At 42.8% G+C, this 15,982-nt stretch overlaps 1 protein-coding gene and 1 pseudogene across 1 annotated transcript in view; both read right to left on the bottom strand.

Moving 5' to 3' along the window:
* Positions 1–10,545, bottom strand: part of LOC116468007 (neuroblastoma breakpoint family member 3-like) — a 29,230-nt pseudogene extending 18,685 nt beyond the window's left edge.
* Positions 1–10,767, bottom strand: part of LOC116468019 (putative neuroblastoma breakpoint family member 7) — a 901,770-nt gene extending 891,003 nt beyond the window's left edge. Inside the window, exon 1 of the mRNA XM_058439394.1 lies at positions 10,346–10,767. The gene's annotated coding sequence lies outside the window, so the exon portion shown is untranslated. The remainder of the gene's footprint in view (positions 1–10,345) is intronic.
* Between the last annotated feature and the right edge of the window lie 5,215 nt (positions 10,768–15,982).

Below are 15,982 nucleotides of genomic sequence, written 5' to 3'. Positions count from 1 at the left end.
TAGCCTCGATAGTCTTTACAATTTGGCATGTTTTTGCAGTGGCTGGTACTGGTTGTTCCTTTCCATGTTTAGTGCTTCCTTCAGGAGCTCTTTTAGGGCAGGCCTGGTGGTGACAAGATCACTCAACATTTGCTTGTCTGTAAAGGATTTTATTTCTCCTTCACTTATGAAGCTTAGTTTGGCTGGATAGGAAATTCTGGGTTGAAAATTCTTTTCTTTAAGAATGTTGAATATTGGCCCCCACTCTCTTCTGGCTTGTAGAGTTTCTGCCGAGAGATCAGCTGTTAGTCTGATGGGCTTCCCTTTGTGGGTAACCCGACCTTTCTCTCTGGCCGCCCTTAACATTTTTTCCTTCATTTCAACTTTGGTGAATCTGACAGTTATGTGTCTTGGAGTTGCTCTTCTCGAGGAGTATCTTTGTGGCGTTCTCTGTATTTCCTGAATCTGAATGTTGGCCTGCCTTGCTAGATTGGGGAAGTTCTCCTGGATAATATCTTGCAGAGTGTTTTCCAACTTGGTTCCATTCTCCCTGTCATTTTCAGGTACACCAATCAGACGTAGGTTTGGTCTTTTCACATAGTCCCAAATTTCTTGGAGGCTTTGTTCATTTCTTTTTATTCTTTTTTCTCTAAACTTCCCTTCTCTCTTCATTTCATTCATTTCATCTTCCATCAGCAATACCCTTTCTTCCAGTTGATCGCATCTGCTACTGAGGCTTCTGCAATCTTCGCGTAGTTCTCGAAACTTGGCTTTCAGCTCCATCAACTCCTTTAAGCCCTTCTCTCCATTGGTTATTCTAGTTATCCAATCTTCTAATTTTTTTTCAAAGTTTTTAACTTCTTTGCTATTGTTTTGAACTTCCTCCCGTAGCTCAGAGTAGTTTGATCGTCTGAAGCCTTCTTATCTCAACTCATCAAAGTCATCCTCCATCCAGCTTTGTTCTGTTGCTGGTGAGGAACTGTGTTCCTTTGGAGGAGGAGAGGTGCTCTGCTTTTTAGAGTTTCCAGTTTTTCTGCTCTGTTTTTTCCTATCTTTGTGGTTTTATCTACTTTTGGTCTTTGATGATGGTGATGTACAGATGGGTTTTTGGTGTGGATGTCCTTTCTGTTTGTTCGTTTTCCTTCTACCAGACAGGACCCTCAGCTGCAGGTCTGTTGGAGTTTACTAGAGGTCCACTCCAGACCTTGTTTGGCTGGGTGTCAGCAGCAGTGGCTGCAGAACAGCGGATTTTCGTGAGACCACAAATTCAGCTGTCTGATAGTTCCTCTGGAAGTTTTGTCTCAGAGGAGTACCCGGCCGAGTGAGGTGTCAGTCTGTCACTACTGGGGGGGTGCCTCCCAGTTAGGCTGCTCAGGGGTGAGGGACCCACTTTAGGAGGCAGTCTGTCCGTTCTCAGATCTCCAGCTGTGTGCTGGGAGAACCACTACTCTCTTCAAAGCTGTCAGTCAGACAGGGACATTTAAGTTTGTGGAGGTTCCTGCTGACTTTTTGTTTGTCTGTGCCCTGCCCCCAGAGGTGGAGCCTACAGAGGCAGGCAGGCCTCCTTGAGCTGTGGTGGGCTCCACCCATTTTGAGCTTCCTGGCTGCTTTGTTTACCTAAGCAAGCCTGGGCAATGGTGGGCACCCCTCCCCCAGCCTCGCTGCCACCTTGCAGCTTGATCTCAGACTGCTGTGCTAGCAATCAGCGAGACTCCGTGGGCATAGGACCCTCCAAGGCAGGTGTGGGACACAATCTCCTAGTGTGCCATTTTCCAGGCCCATTGGAAAAGCGCAGTATTAGGGTGGGACTGACCCGATATTCCAGGTGCCGTCTGTTACCCCTTTCTTTGACTAGGAAAGGGAACTCCCTGACCCCTTGCACTTCCCGAGTGAGGCAATGCCTTGCCCTGCTTCGGCTCGCACACAGTGCGCTTCACCGACTGTCCTGTTCCCACTGTTTGGCACTCCCTAGTGAGATGAAACCAGTACCTCAAACAGAAATGCAGAAATCACCCGTCTTCTGTGTCGCTCGGGCTGGGAGCTGGAGACCGGAGCTGTTCCTATTCTGCCATCTTGGCTCCACACCAGCTGGGTTGAATTTTACATGCAGCATTCAAGTGAACAGAGCTCTTGAGGCAGTGCAGACACAGATCTTGTGTATTAAGGGCCCCCTTTTCCCAATATTTTGATATAATATGTTTATTTTTTCAATTTCTTTTCTTGTACAAATACTAGCAAACATACTAACAACAAATGGGCAGAAAGCATATATAATCTCTCCCTGGATTTAAACACATGGGAGAGAGCAGGCAATACCAAGAAATCTCTGTTTGGTTAGTTCACCTGGCTCATCTGATTGCAGGTTCCTATCTTGAGAGGACTACAAAATTAAAACCAACACAAGTGCCATGAATAACCCACAACAGTGTTAATAAGGACAATTTGTGGTGGGGTTAATGGAAGAAATAGTTCTATTCATCATTTCCTCATTTTCCCTGGATCTGCAGTCTCCAAGCGTCACTATTGAACTAATAGCCCACAATTACACAGCGTTACCTGGGAGATGCTGGCCCTTTTTCTTCCTCTTCCTCGTGATTACTTTGATTTTCTGTAAATAAATTCAGAGAAGCAGGTCACATTAAGCAAATCACACTTCACATATGACCAAATAAGTGTCCAGTCATAGCACAAGGACATAAATATTCTCAGTTCAAGAATATGGATTCTGACAGGAACGTTCTAGATTAAGTCTTGTGTGAAGTAGATGAGCCTGCTTTCCAGACCCACAGGCAAAAATCTCCCTGTATGGGTAGACCATAAGCCACATTCCCTGCCTGAGTCTATGCAAGTTAAACAAAATTTTTTCCCAAAAAATCTCCAAAACTTGGTCAAGCTACTTTCTGAGAGTGTTGCTGCAATACTGACTTATCTCACCAGGTAACATGGTCATTGAATGTTTAAAGGCATCTATATATGAGACTGGGCTGATGGATGAATTCTAACAACTCTGTCTTAAAAAATAATCTGCAATTTGGGAGGCCAAGGTGGGTGGATCACTTGAGGCCAGGAGTTCGAGACCAGCCTGGCCAACATGGTGAAACCTTGTCAGTACTAAAAATATAAAAATTAGCCAGGCGTGGTGGTGTGCACCTGTGGTACCATCTACTCAGGAGGCTGAGGCAGGAAAATCGCTTGAACCCAGGAGGCAGAGATTGTAATAAGCCGAGACTGTGCCACTGCACTCCAGCCTGGGTGACAGAGTGAGACTCTGTCTCAAAAAAAAAAAAAAAGTGATGCTACAAAGAAACATTGGCCATTGATGGAGTGGAGAACTCAGGGCCCAGCCTTGCTCTGTGGAAACATATCAGCAAGGTAAAGAATAAATGTTTCCATCCTGGTTTCAAGGTGACTGTGCAGCTAAGCAAGCTGACTTAAACGAGATCAAGACTGAAGCTGAGAGCAGTGAAACTCGGGGAACAATATCTCCAAATACAAAGGCAAGGCTGCCAATTTCCTTAAAAAGGCATAAAAACTCCATGGACTTTGTTCAGGGACAGATGACACAATGACAGGTGATAAGAGATACCGGATCTAAGCTAGGAGCCTTGATAGATACCTCCTGCACACCTCCTGGACAAAGGTGACTATGAGTTTGTCCCAGTTGCCTGGGGTCCATGACACTGGGAACAGGAAGACAGAGGCATGATATGGGCTGAGTAGGAGAGGAAAACTCCCTAAACCACCTGATATCTGTGTTTAGGACCCCATCCTAATTTCTGATTCAAACCAACTTGTTTGTATAGAGCTCTTTTTCAGGGTTGATCTTCCTCAGCCTAGACAGAGGTATGAGGGACAGAGAATATAGAGGCTACCTGGGAGAATGTGTAGAGCATCCTCCCATTAATCATGAGAGGATTCACTGTCTACAACCAGCCCAGAGTCAAATTTGTCTGCCTCAAATGTGATTTTGGTTTTCCTGTGTGGCTGGTTGGAGTCACAAGGGCTGTGGCTATTTGAACAAGTGACGGCACATTCCTCCAGTGAGTCCTCAGGGACTTTCTTTTCTTCAGCCTTCTGCACCTCCCTGATGAGCCAGGTGGGATAGAGATGACAAAATATTAAACAGAGAGGGATTGGACCCCAGGGAGACCTAGCCAGTTTTGACAGAGGCATAAGAGAATTGTCCCCAAAAGCAAAGGGGTGGCTCCCTCTAAGAGGGAACAGGCACTCCTCCTCTCTCTGCAAGAGATTGTGGATGCCATGGGAGCCAAAGAGGAAGAGAGCAGTTGGTGTTCATTGCACTGGGAAGACAGGAGCTGAGGAGGACAGAGGCTCAGCTATCTCTGTGTACCGACGTGACACTCAGCATGCACGGAGAACCATAAAAGCTGCTACATCATGTGCCAAAGCTGGGTTGAATTTAAATACTGTGGCCAAAGGAATACAGGCTCTTGAGCCACTGTAGGCTCTAGAAATGGTGTGCCTTCTAGGTCTTTTTTTTTTTTTAATATTGTGAGATGTACAATTTTGTTCTAGGTACTTCTCTTGATGTTTACATTTTCTAGAAACTTCCTAAATAATTCCTCTGTTTGTTACCTCTTTACTATTTTTTTGAGACACATTCTCGCTCTGTTGCCCAGGCTGGTGTGCAGTGGCATGATCTCAGCTCACTGCAACCTCCACCTCCTGGATTCAAGCGATTCTCCTGCCTCAGCCTCCCAAGTAGCTGGGATTACAAGCACCCACCACCACACCTGGTTAATGTTTGTATTTTTAGTAGAGATGAGATTTTGCCATGTTGGCCAGGCTGGTCTCGAACTGCCGACCTCAGGTGATCCACCCACATTGGCCTCCCAAAGTGCTGGGATTACAGGTGTGAGCCACCATGCCTGGCCCACCTCTTTGCTATTTATCTTTCTCAACAAGAACCTGAAGACAATCACGTAGAAAGCAGCTTTGCACCTCCTCCTGGTTTTCATTACAGGAGAGAACAGTTCTCCTCTGTGAGTGCAGGAAATCCCTAGGGCTGGTGGGTTTATCGAGGGTCATGCTTACAAGGACCATGAAGACAATGGACCAGGGCTATTTCCTTGTTGGGTGAGTGCGTGAAATCAGCGCACTCTGCAGCTTTCTTTATCCTGCATCTGGAATCTGTGGCTACCTTCAACTCACTTGTATTCTTTCTAAGACCTTTTCCATGGTTTATCCACCCACTACCTGCTCCTGATTATTCAGTGTTACCTGGGGGCAGGTGATTCTCATACTTTATGAATCTCTTTATCTTTATCATTTTCACTATCACCTTCATCATTCTCTGCAAACAAATACAGAAGTGTCCATTTAGATATTCCTCACTTCACACATTGCAAGCACAGCGAGCCCAATGTGCACAGAGACATTAACATCTATATATGGGTCAGCATTGTGCTGAAATCTCTCATGTTTTATCTTTAACAAAATGCCCTGGTATGGTTTTCTGATCCATCAGGCAATGCATTTCTGATCTGGAGGGCCACCATCAAGCTGTGGCCAAATATTGAAAAGACCTTTTGTTCCCCATGTCACTGGAGGCTTGTCCAGCATCTTTCTGGACTTTGGCAGCTGTCTCCCCCATCCTGCCACAGATCTGATTCCCAGGCACAGGCTCGGTGTCGTGTCACAGCTCTCACATTTAGAATCTATTTCTTTCTCTTAGGGGAGGACAAACAACCTTGTTCCACCTTTCTCCATGCATTGGGAGACTTCATAAGCCCTCCAAGTTGGCTTCTGCTGTGTTATTCAGGGACATTCTCTCCATGGGGAGTGCTCCAGTCTGAAGCACTTCCTACCACCAAATGCCCCCACATCAAGTGCCTTCTCCAACACCACACGGTGAGGGGCTTCATCTTATTTTGAAATGTAATCATAAGTGTTCCCATATTTGAATGCTGTATCTACCACTGAAGAGACAATTTGACCCCTGTGCAGATTTAGACAAAGAAATCCAGAAAGGATAAATCAATCACTCACCCACGGTTACAAAGGGCATTGCTGAAGATACAGCCTGGGAAACTTCATTCTTAATCCAGGACTCTTTTTACTCTAACAAGTTGCCTCCTGTCACAGCCTCCTTCCTGTCCTTTAAAACTGAATGGATATGGCCTCTTGCTCCAAAGAACGTGACTATCAAGGAGGAGGAGATATTTGCAATACTGTGACCCCTAACCCCATGGATTTCTTGTCTCTGTTCCTACCCAGGAAGTCCTGGTCATGTCATGGCCACATATGTTTAATGGAAAGAAACACCACCAATATAACTGTCACTGTGGAGGTATGGAGGTGTAGAGTCTCTCATAAGCCTGGGGCTTTGTGTCATCAGGGCCTGTGGTCACCTTACCTGGGCTGAGCTTGTGGACAAGGTGCTCTGCCAGCCTGCTGTCAGAGGTCCTGCTCCTGGGAGTTGTCAGAATCATCAGGAGTGAGGAAGGCCTTGAGATGTTGATTCGGTAAGAGAAAGGCATCTCTCCCTTCCCGTAACTTCTCCTGTAACTGGGCCAGCTCTCGGGCCTGGGAGTGAACAGAGACTTTATATTGCCTAAGGTGGGAGAGTAGAGAAAATTTAATAGTGGAAAGGGGTGAGTGATCAGTTCTAATATTGAAACAAAGGAGCCCTCCACGCAGAAAGTCAGCACATGTTAAGAGAAATGCCTGTTGCAAAGAGAAAGAAAAATGTATTTTAAAAAAAAAAACAGGTCTTCCCCTCTGCAATAGAGAGAGAGAGCTCCAGGAAGATTTTTCAAAATTCCATTCATCTTTTTCTTCTGTAACCAAATCAGTTCCAAAAAGATTTTCCTTCAATTTCTCATTTTGCCTGTGGACATTTTCATGTTAAAATACACATAGTGCATTATTCAGTGACTGGACACAAAGCCGTGCACAGAAATGTGGCCAGGTACAACTGGAAATATGAAAGAAGAAAAGAATGACAGGGTCAAGAAGGCAATATTGATTGAAGAAATGAGAAGCCCAAGTCAGTCAGGAGTTGATTCTGACTAAGAGTAAATGCAGTGGTGATCGCACAGCATCTTGAGTATACTGAATGCTGCTGGGTAGTTCACTTTCCTTTGGTTAATTTTGTGTTATGCAAATTTCACCTCAACAATTACTTGTTAGAAAAAGAGAAAATGAGGCTCTAAGAAATAACTGCAACCCATAACTTACTATTATTGTTCTCTGTTTTATAAATATTTGTGTGACATGCGCCTGCCATGGCAATTCCTGCCCTTCCCCTGGCTCCGCTTAGCTCTTACTTCTCCCCGCTGAGCTGCTGCACAGAGATTCACACTCCTGCCCACCTGCCTGCCCCCAATGGGGCCCCCTCACCTGAGCTCTTCAACTTGCCTGAGCTTCTCTGCCAGTTTCTCCCCCTTGAACTGCAGCTCATCCCTCAGCCTAGATTTTATGAGGCCTTTGCACTCTTCACACTCTGAGAAAAGACAGACACACCTGCCTCAGTGGAAGGCTGGACATGCTATTGTGGTCACTGCCTACAGGGCAAGAGCCAGGTCCATCCCAAGGACAAAACTGTCCCCAGTACCAGGTTCTAGGCAGGGATTGCATATCTTTACTCTTCAGTCTCCCCACTTCCTGGCATCTGATACTCCCCAACATAGAGATAGGAAAAAAGCTCAGGGGCCCATCAAGCAACTTGACAAGATGATTCACCTGGAATGAGGAAGGGTCAGAATTCACAGCCCCTGAAGTCTGACTCTGAATCATGGGACACTTTCCCAAGCCTTGCAGCCTCTCCTGCACTGGGGCATAAAGTAGTGATTTTCTGTACAGCTAGGAAGGCTTCTAGGACTATGGGACTGTGAAAAGAAAATATCTTGGGCCTCCAAAATCACTAAGGAAAACTCAAGCTGGGAACTGCTTAAGGCAAACCTGTCTCCCATTCTATTCAATCACTCCTCTGCTCACTGAGATAGAGGTATATCTGATTTGCCTCCTTTGGAAAGGCTAATCAGATACTCAAAATAATGTAACCATTTGTGTGTCACCCATCTGTGACCTGGAAGCTCCCTCCCATGGAAGCTCCCTCTCCACTTTGAGTTTTCCTGCATTTGCTTCAAGTTTTCCTGTCTTTCCAGAATGAACCAATTTACTTCTTACATATATTGGTTGATGTCTCATGTCTCCCTAAATGTATAAAACTAAGCTGTGCCCCGACCGCCTTGGGCACATGTCATCAGGACCTCCTGAGGCTGTGTCCTGGTGCATCCTCAACCTTGGCAAAATAAACCCTCTAAATTAACTGAGACCTGTCTCAGATTTGTTGGGTTCACATTTTGGTAACCACCACAGGGGGATTCTGAGTGGAGATACCCCTGACCTTTGACAAATCTCCTGTCGGTGCTTGGTACCAGCATGAGCTAACTTTATGGCTCAAGCCAATAGGACAATTTGCTGAGATCTGACAGCACCCCCTCCAGAGAATCCCTGATCTCCCCAAATTTAGTCGAGATCTTAAGTTTATTTTACTGTACAACTCTTCTTTTTTTTTGGAGCTTTACTTGCTTTCAACAGGAAGGCAAATTTTCCTGCTTCCATGACAATGGAATGCAGGTAACTCCTTTATGAAGTTTGAGTTCGCTTCTTCCAACAGGGAAGATGAGTTGTTTTCCCTGCTTCTAGGATGGTAGAGAGCAGTCTACAGCCTGAGACCAATCACTAGGTAAAAAACTAGTTTGGGATTGTATCTTGCAAATTCCTTTTAAACGACTAAAATAAGCATTTAACAACCAGCTGGTGTTAATTTCTGCTTACACTTAGAGTGCTCAGAAGTCATATAATTTGGATCTTCCTGCCTTTGCTTCAAGTTGTCCCACCTTTCCAGACTGAACAAATGTACTTCTTACATTTATTAATTGATGTCTCATGATCCCCTTGGGCACAGGTCGTCAAGACTTCCTGAGGCTGTGTCCCAGGTGTGTCCTCAACCTTGGCAAAATAAACTTTCTAAATTAACTGAGACCTGTCGCAGATTTTCTGTGTTCGCAGGACTGATTTCTTTTTTAACTGGGAATTTTAAGCACCAATATGTGCAAGATTTTAAAAATCATATCTGGACATAATTGCATAAAATATGAGGCATAAGACCATAAGGCCATGAAGGAAATATGCCCAAATGCTAATCAAGTTCCTGTTAAGTTAGAAACCGTAGAATGAAGAACTAATAGTGTTTACTCTGTGCCAACAACTGTTCCAGGAGGTTTACAAGCAATAGGTTGTGTAATTCATTGTAGCAATTTACTGAGGTAGGTATTATTATAATACCCATGAACAGATGAGGAAACTGAGGCACAGAGAAGACGAGCAACTTGGATGGAGCCCAGGAAACTGGCCCAGTGTACCTGCTTTACACACTGCTACCTCCACAAAGTCTTGAGGGCTCTCTTTTTTCCTCTTTAGAAATAAGAGCCTGGGCCAGGTGTGGTGGCTCACGCCTGTAATCCCAGCACTTTGAGAGGCCGAGGCGGGTGGTTCACGTGAGGTCGGAAGTCTGAGACCAGCCTGACCAACATGGAGAAACCCCATCTCTACTAAAAATACAAAAATTAGCTGGGTGTGGTGGCGCATGCCTGTAATCTCAGCTACTTGGGAGGCTGAGGCAGGAGAATCACTTGAACCCAGGAGGCAGAGGTTGTGGTGAGCTGAGATTGGGCCATTGCACTCCAGCCTGGGCAACAAGAGTGAAACTCTGTCTTGAAAAAAAAGAGAGAGAGAGAAATAACAACCTGTGCTCCAGGAAGCAAGACTTCCCTCTCACCAGGGTACTCCCTGCTCTTGATGCTGTCACTTATGGATACCACAATTTCTATTAGGTGCAGACTCCTCTTTAAGCTCCTTGGAGTTGGTACTGGGTGCTATCACTACGTTTCCACCAGGGTCCTCAGAATGGAACTTTGCCTATCAGGCCTCAACAGCTTGAACTGAATGGAAATTCATTAGTCCCAGATATGTAGAGCCACAGATTAGATGCTACTTGTCTGCAGGATCTTATATGGTACAGAAAGAATTCTCATAAACATGATTTAGCCTTTTGCTGAGAAAAACAGGTGGTTCTGTTCCTATGTCAGAAATCAATAACTGGTATTTTAACTCTAGTCACACCCTATGACAAATTGCAACCATGGAAAAGGTGCTGAATACTTTGTGCCTCTGTTTTCCATCTTTTAAAAAATGAAGTTAAAATACCCTCTTCTCTTTTCCTAGAAGCATGGAAAGGATAAAATTAATTTTGATTAAGAGAACATTAGGTCTCTCAGGGAGAAGATGGGCAATCATTCATCATTTTTGGTATAGTGAACCTATAGAACTTACGTACTTCTTCAGCTGGTTGGCCAGGGAGTAGGCAATAGTTTGAGTTATAAGAAATTTCTCTTTGAGGTCTCAGAACTGCTGTTTGCTCTCTGCCAGCTGCGAGCGCAATTCTTGGTTGAGTTCTAGGATGTTCACCTCTGCCCTCTCACTCGACAAAAGGCTGGCAGATACAGCCATGCTGACATTTATGCCAGAAGAGGTGGAGCCAGGGACTAAGGAGAAGAAACCCAAACACATAATGGGTTGAAAACTAGTGAAATCAAATAGGTTTAATCAGGACTGATGGATGACAATAACTGGAATTGTTATCTTACCGCTGAGAAAAGCTTGATCACTCCCCACAGCGCTTTAGAGTCCTTAACCACAAAAACAGGGTTTGAGATGCCAGATATCTGAGCCAAAGGCACTGCCTGTAGCTCAGACTCTGACAAGAGTGAGGCAGATAGTGGACAGCGTGCCAGGTAAGGGCCTGCAGTTGCAATAACAAAATTAGAAGGTGGGAGTGTCATGGAATCTTAGAAGCCCTGCATTAAAATTGCCCAGGTTTGCTGAAACACAAGGCCCCCTGGTCTTACCTGAGAGTCACCATTGAGGGGGACCATTTGTTCAGCAGTCATTCTCAGTATTTGTGTATTTTTGTGACAATGCCACAGACCCATCTCTTTCCCAGTACATCTAAGCATATTCCTCGTTGTTCATTTCTTGTGTGTACAAGGCAGAAACAGTTTCCCAACAGGTCATATTTTCTTAATGGTAGTCATGAAGTCACCACACCTTCTCTTTCAGTTAAAACACAGCTGAAGGCTTTTCCACAAGTGAAAGATATCAAACTGTTAGACTGCCATGATATTCTCAGGGTCTTCTGCAGTTTTTTCTGTATCCACTAAAAAGTGAATGAATAATTCATTTTTTAAAAATGTTTTCTTTCCCATCTCAATATTCTTCTTGCTGCATCTCATTGTTAGGTTGATTTCTTTTCAACCTAACTAGATGAGAATTTTGGCTTTTCATTGCACTTAAGAAAAGTTTGACATCACTATCTTCAAAGATTTTCTTCTATGTGTGGGTTGATTTGTTTTCTAATGTCAGTGAGCACTACCTTTTATACTTGTCACTTATTGATGTCATTCTAGTCCCACAAGAGCTCTTTTCAAGGTATCAAGTAATCCAAATAATTTATACATGTATCTCCTGAAAACACGTGTGACCACCTATCTCGGGAAGTTTTGTAAACTTGATACTATTTTGTTGTTTTCATTCAATTTTCCCATATAATGAAAAGAACAGGGCCGTGAGCAGTTCTTGTGGAATGTCGTTTGACATATATATATTTTCTGAGTTTGTCTAACACCATTGAAGTGTAGTTGCATTCCGCTAACAGAACATGGCAAGATCAAGGGGGCAAGACATGGTCAGGGGTGGTTTGTGATCCTCAGTGTTTCTGTGCAGTAGAAGGTGAGTTTTAGATGAGAGGGATGAGTAGGGGAGAGTGATCCCCTGAACCACCTCCTCACTTTCTCAGCTTTTATCCCCACCAAGGTTTTGTGAGCCTGGGACTGGGGAGATAGTCCCACAGTCCAGGTCTCCTAGGTTTGGCTGCTGGACTTCAGTGATTTGAGGGTGCAATGAGCGTGACCCTGGGCTACTCGGCATTCATGTGGAAGTGAAGGATAGAGGACTGGGTCAATCTCATTTGAAAGCATCCTCTCAGCAGCCCCCACCATCCTCCAACTATGCCGTGTAAGGACATTGCTTTGAAATGTATCAATGTAAATAAATTTATTTTCTGGTGTCTGTGAGACCTAACATTATATGGCAAGAAAAAAAAATTGTAAAATTTCTTTGTTTTAAAAATGGTGAAGGTCAGGTGTGATGGCTTACGCCTGTAATCCCAGCACTTTGGAAGGCTGAGGTGGTGGATCACCTGAGGTCAGGAGTTCAAGACTAGCCTGACCAACATGGAGAAACCCCATCTCTACTAAAAAAAAAAAATACAAAATAAGTCAGGCATGGTGGCCCATGCCTGTAATCCCAGCTACTTGGGAGGATGAGGCAGGAGAATTGCTTGAACCCGGGAGGAGGTTGCAGTGAGCTGAGATCACGCCACTGCACTTCAGCCTAGGCAACAAGAGTGAAACTCCATCTCAAAAAAAAAAAAAACGGTGAAACTGGAGGTCACAAAGTTACATGACTTACTTGAGGTCACACAGGGATGAGTTCTGAGCACTGCCAATAAAAGCAATCACAATAATTATTCAGTAATTATTCATAGAATCCATATAATTCAGTAAATATTTATATAATTATTCAGTAATTATTCATTGACCAATTTGTACCAGGCATTTTGCTCAAAACTGTGCACATATATAGACCTTGTATTTTCACCATAATCCTTAAAGTAATGTTGTTATTCATAAAAAACAGATAAGAGACCTGAAGAAGAGGGATAACAAATTATTTATTTGACCAGATTTCCATTTTTTTGTTTCTGTGATTCTGAAAGAATGAACAGAATGAGTCAAGGGAAGAATATTCATTACCATATCATTTTCCAAGGCAGAGGTGTGCCCTCCTAGAGTACTGGGACCAAAATTCAGAAGTGTCTGAAGTGTGAGACTTGGGTCTTCCCTTGACCATGTTTAATTTACTCTTCTATTGAATCCCTATGAGTCTCACTAAGATTTTTGCCTTTTTATAAACACAATATATGTTTTATGAAGAGGATTTTACTATTAGATCTATTTAGAAAGAATAGATATAAGCTATTGTTTAGGTTTTATGCACTGGACTTAATATTTTTCTGATTTCTGTTTTGAGATTAAATTCTCATGTAAAAAGAAAAATAACTGTTATTACTTATAAAGAACAAATTAGTTATCAGTTTGAGTTTTTGAAGATGAAGCACAAACTTCTCATTTTATCTTTGTTTATCCCCATCGGGTGCCACCCATTGTCTCTCAGAATGACCTGGCCTTGTTCCTGCACTTACCCGTGCAGTGCTGAACCATCTCCATGCACTGTCCAATTCCATCAGTGATTTGGGCTCCTCCCAAGGCTCCCTGAAATGGGTACAGGTATCAGGATGTCGGACACATTTTAGTTGCAAAAGCAACCCATACTGTAGAGTGGACAGCTGTGTTCTTACTTCCCCAAAGTTGGCAGAGATGTCCTAGGACATGAAGGAATGCTTTCCATTTTTAGAAGGTCTTTTCTTCATGTCTCAATGCCTCTGGACAACTGTCCTAAATGTGAAAGAAATTGCTACATTTCTGATCTTTTGTTAGATAGCTAGAACAGATTCATAAGACTTCCTTACTTACCCATGACTGCTGAAGTTTGAATTCTTAGCAGTATGATTCCTTTTCTTATAAGGTGAGCAGCTTAGGAAAGATTGGCCATGTTGCTGTGCAAAAAGAGGTAAACTTAGTTTCTACTCAAAGCATGCTTGAACTTGAAACTAGGGCTTCCACTGTTCCAAAGCTGGACTGTCACTGCCTCAGGCATGTGTCCTGAAGGACTCCTATCCCTGCTGTACTCAGGATAAAGTTTAAATGGAGCCCAGCAAGCCAGATCTCCTTTACTTCTAGGTTCCCCTAACAGTTTCTCCTCTGTTTTAGAGACTGCATTGAAAATATTCTTGTTCTGCTGTTGTGTTTTGGCTTTGGAATGATGTGATGCAGCTCAATGGGTCCTACCCCCAAGTTGATCAGAGTAAGAAACAGCTGGGAAAGTTAGTGCAAATACAAGTTCATTCTCCTCCTGGCACAAATTTTGATTCTATTGGCTCAGGTGGGCCTGGAATGTGTTTGTTAACATTATTCGGATGTGCAGTCAGTTTGGGGACCCACTGATACCATTGACCTTACAGTTTACAAGATGATTATTTCTGTTTTGCTGATGAAAAAACCAAGGCACAGAGAGTCTGCAACTTACCCAAGTTCCCTTTGCTGTAAGCCCTGGAGCCAGACCTCAAGTGGAGCAGCCTCTTCCGCATCCCCTTCCCACATTTTCCAATTCAATTGTGTCAGTTCTTTCCAAGTATGTGTTTCTCTTCCCTATACCTTATTTCCACAAACAACAGCAAGAACAACAACACCTTTTTGAATTTAATTTGTTTCATTCCATCACGGCATGCTGTCAGCATCATATTCTGGTCACTTACTATTAATGCAAGATGCTTGAGATAGGCTCTCGTTCTGTCACCCAGGCTGGAGTGCAGTGCTGATTATAGCCAACTGCAACCTCAGACTCCTAGGATCAAGCAATCATCTTGCCTCAGCTTTCCAAGGAGCTGGAACTGTAGGCACACATCACCATTCCTGGCTAATTTTTTTTTATTTTTTATAGAGAGGAAATCTTGCTATGTTGCTCAGAGTGGTCTAGAACTCCTGGCCTCAAGCGATCCTCTGACCTAGGCCTCCAAAAGTGCTGGGATTACAAGAGTAAGCCACTGAGCCTGGCCCTGAGATGATTTTTTTTTCATGAAAATATAGGGCATGGAGATGTGGAAAGACACCTTGCTTTATTATCATTGTTATTTATAAAGTATAATTCATAAATCACAAAATTCACCATTTTTAAGCATACCATTCAGTGTCTTTTACTATATTTCAAAGGTTTTGCAACCATCACCACCATCTAATTTTAGAATATTTTCATAATGCCAAAAAGCATGCCTGTACTTACTGCCAGTCACTCTCAAATTCTCCCCTTTTTGCAGTCCCTGACAACCACTAATCTACTTTATCTCCCTATGGATATATTTGTTATGGACATTTCCTGTATATGGAATAATACAACATGGCCTTTTGCACATGCATCTTTTACTTAGCACAATATTCTCAAGGTTCATTTTTGTTATAGCTTACATCAGTACTTCAATCCTTTCTATGGCCAAATAATATTCCATTACAGTTACACCACATTTTGTTTATCTATCCATCAACTGATGATCAGTTGGGATGTTTCCACTTTTTAACTATTATGAATAATGCTGCTGTAAATGTTTTTGTACACGTTTTTGAGTGAACATGTTTGTAATTTTTTTGGTTATATAACTATGAGTGCAATTGCTGCATCATAAGTCACTTTATGTTTAAGTATTTGAGGAACTGACAGACTCTTTTCCAACCTCAGTGGCTATACCATTTTACATTTCCACTAGTAATATATGAGAATTCCATTTTCTCCATAACTTTTCAAACATAAGTTGTCTTTTTTTTTTTTTTAAGTAACACTAGTGGGTGTGAAGTGGTATCTCACTTTGGTTTAAATTTACATTTTCCTAATGATGAAAAAATTGAACATATTTGCAGGAGCTTGTTGGCTCTTCATATGTACCCTTTAGAGAAATGTCTATTCAATCCTTTTTTCTCATTGTTAAATTTGGTTGTCTTTTATTGCTGTTTTATGAATTATTTACATACTCTAGATACTAGACCCTTGTCAGATATATGACTAGCAAATAGTTCCCCATTATGTGAATCATCTTTTCACTTAAATGACAGAGTCCTTTGAAGCATGAAAGTTTTTTTATTTTAATAAAATCTATTTATCTATCTATTTTCAGGTTGCTCGTCCCTATTTAAGAAATGTCTAATCCAGAGTCACAAAGATTTATACCTATGTTTTCTTCAAGACA

Source organism: Hylobates moloch, unplaced genomic scaffold (assembly GCF_009828535.3).
Source record: "Hylobates moloch isolate HMO894 unplaced genomic scaffold, HMol_V3 SCAFFOLD_5, whole genome shotgun sequence".
Lineage (NCBI taxonomy): Eukaryota > Metazoa > Chordata > Mammalia > Primates > Hylobatidae > Hylobates > Hylobates moloch.
Note: the sequence above shows the minus strand (reverse complement) of the source record. Positions and strands in the feature narration are given on the sequence as shown.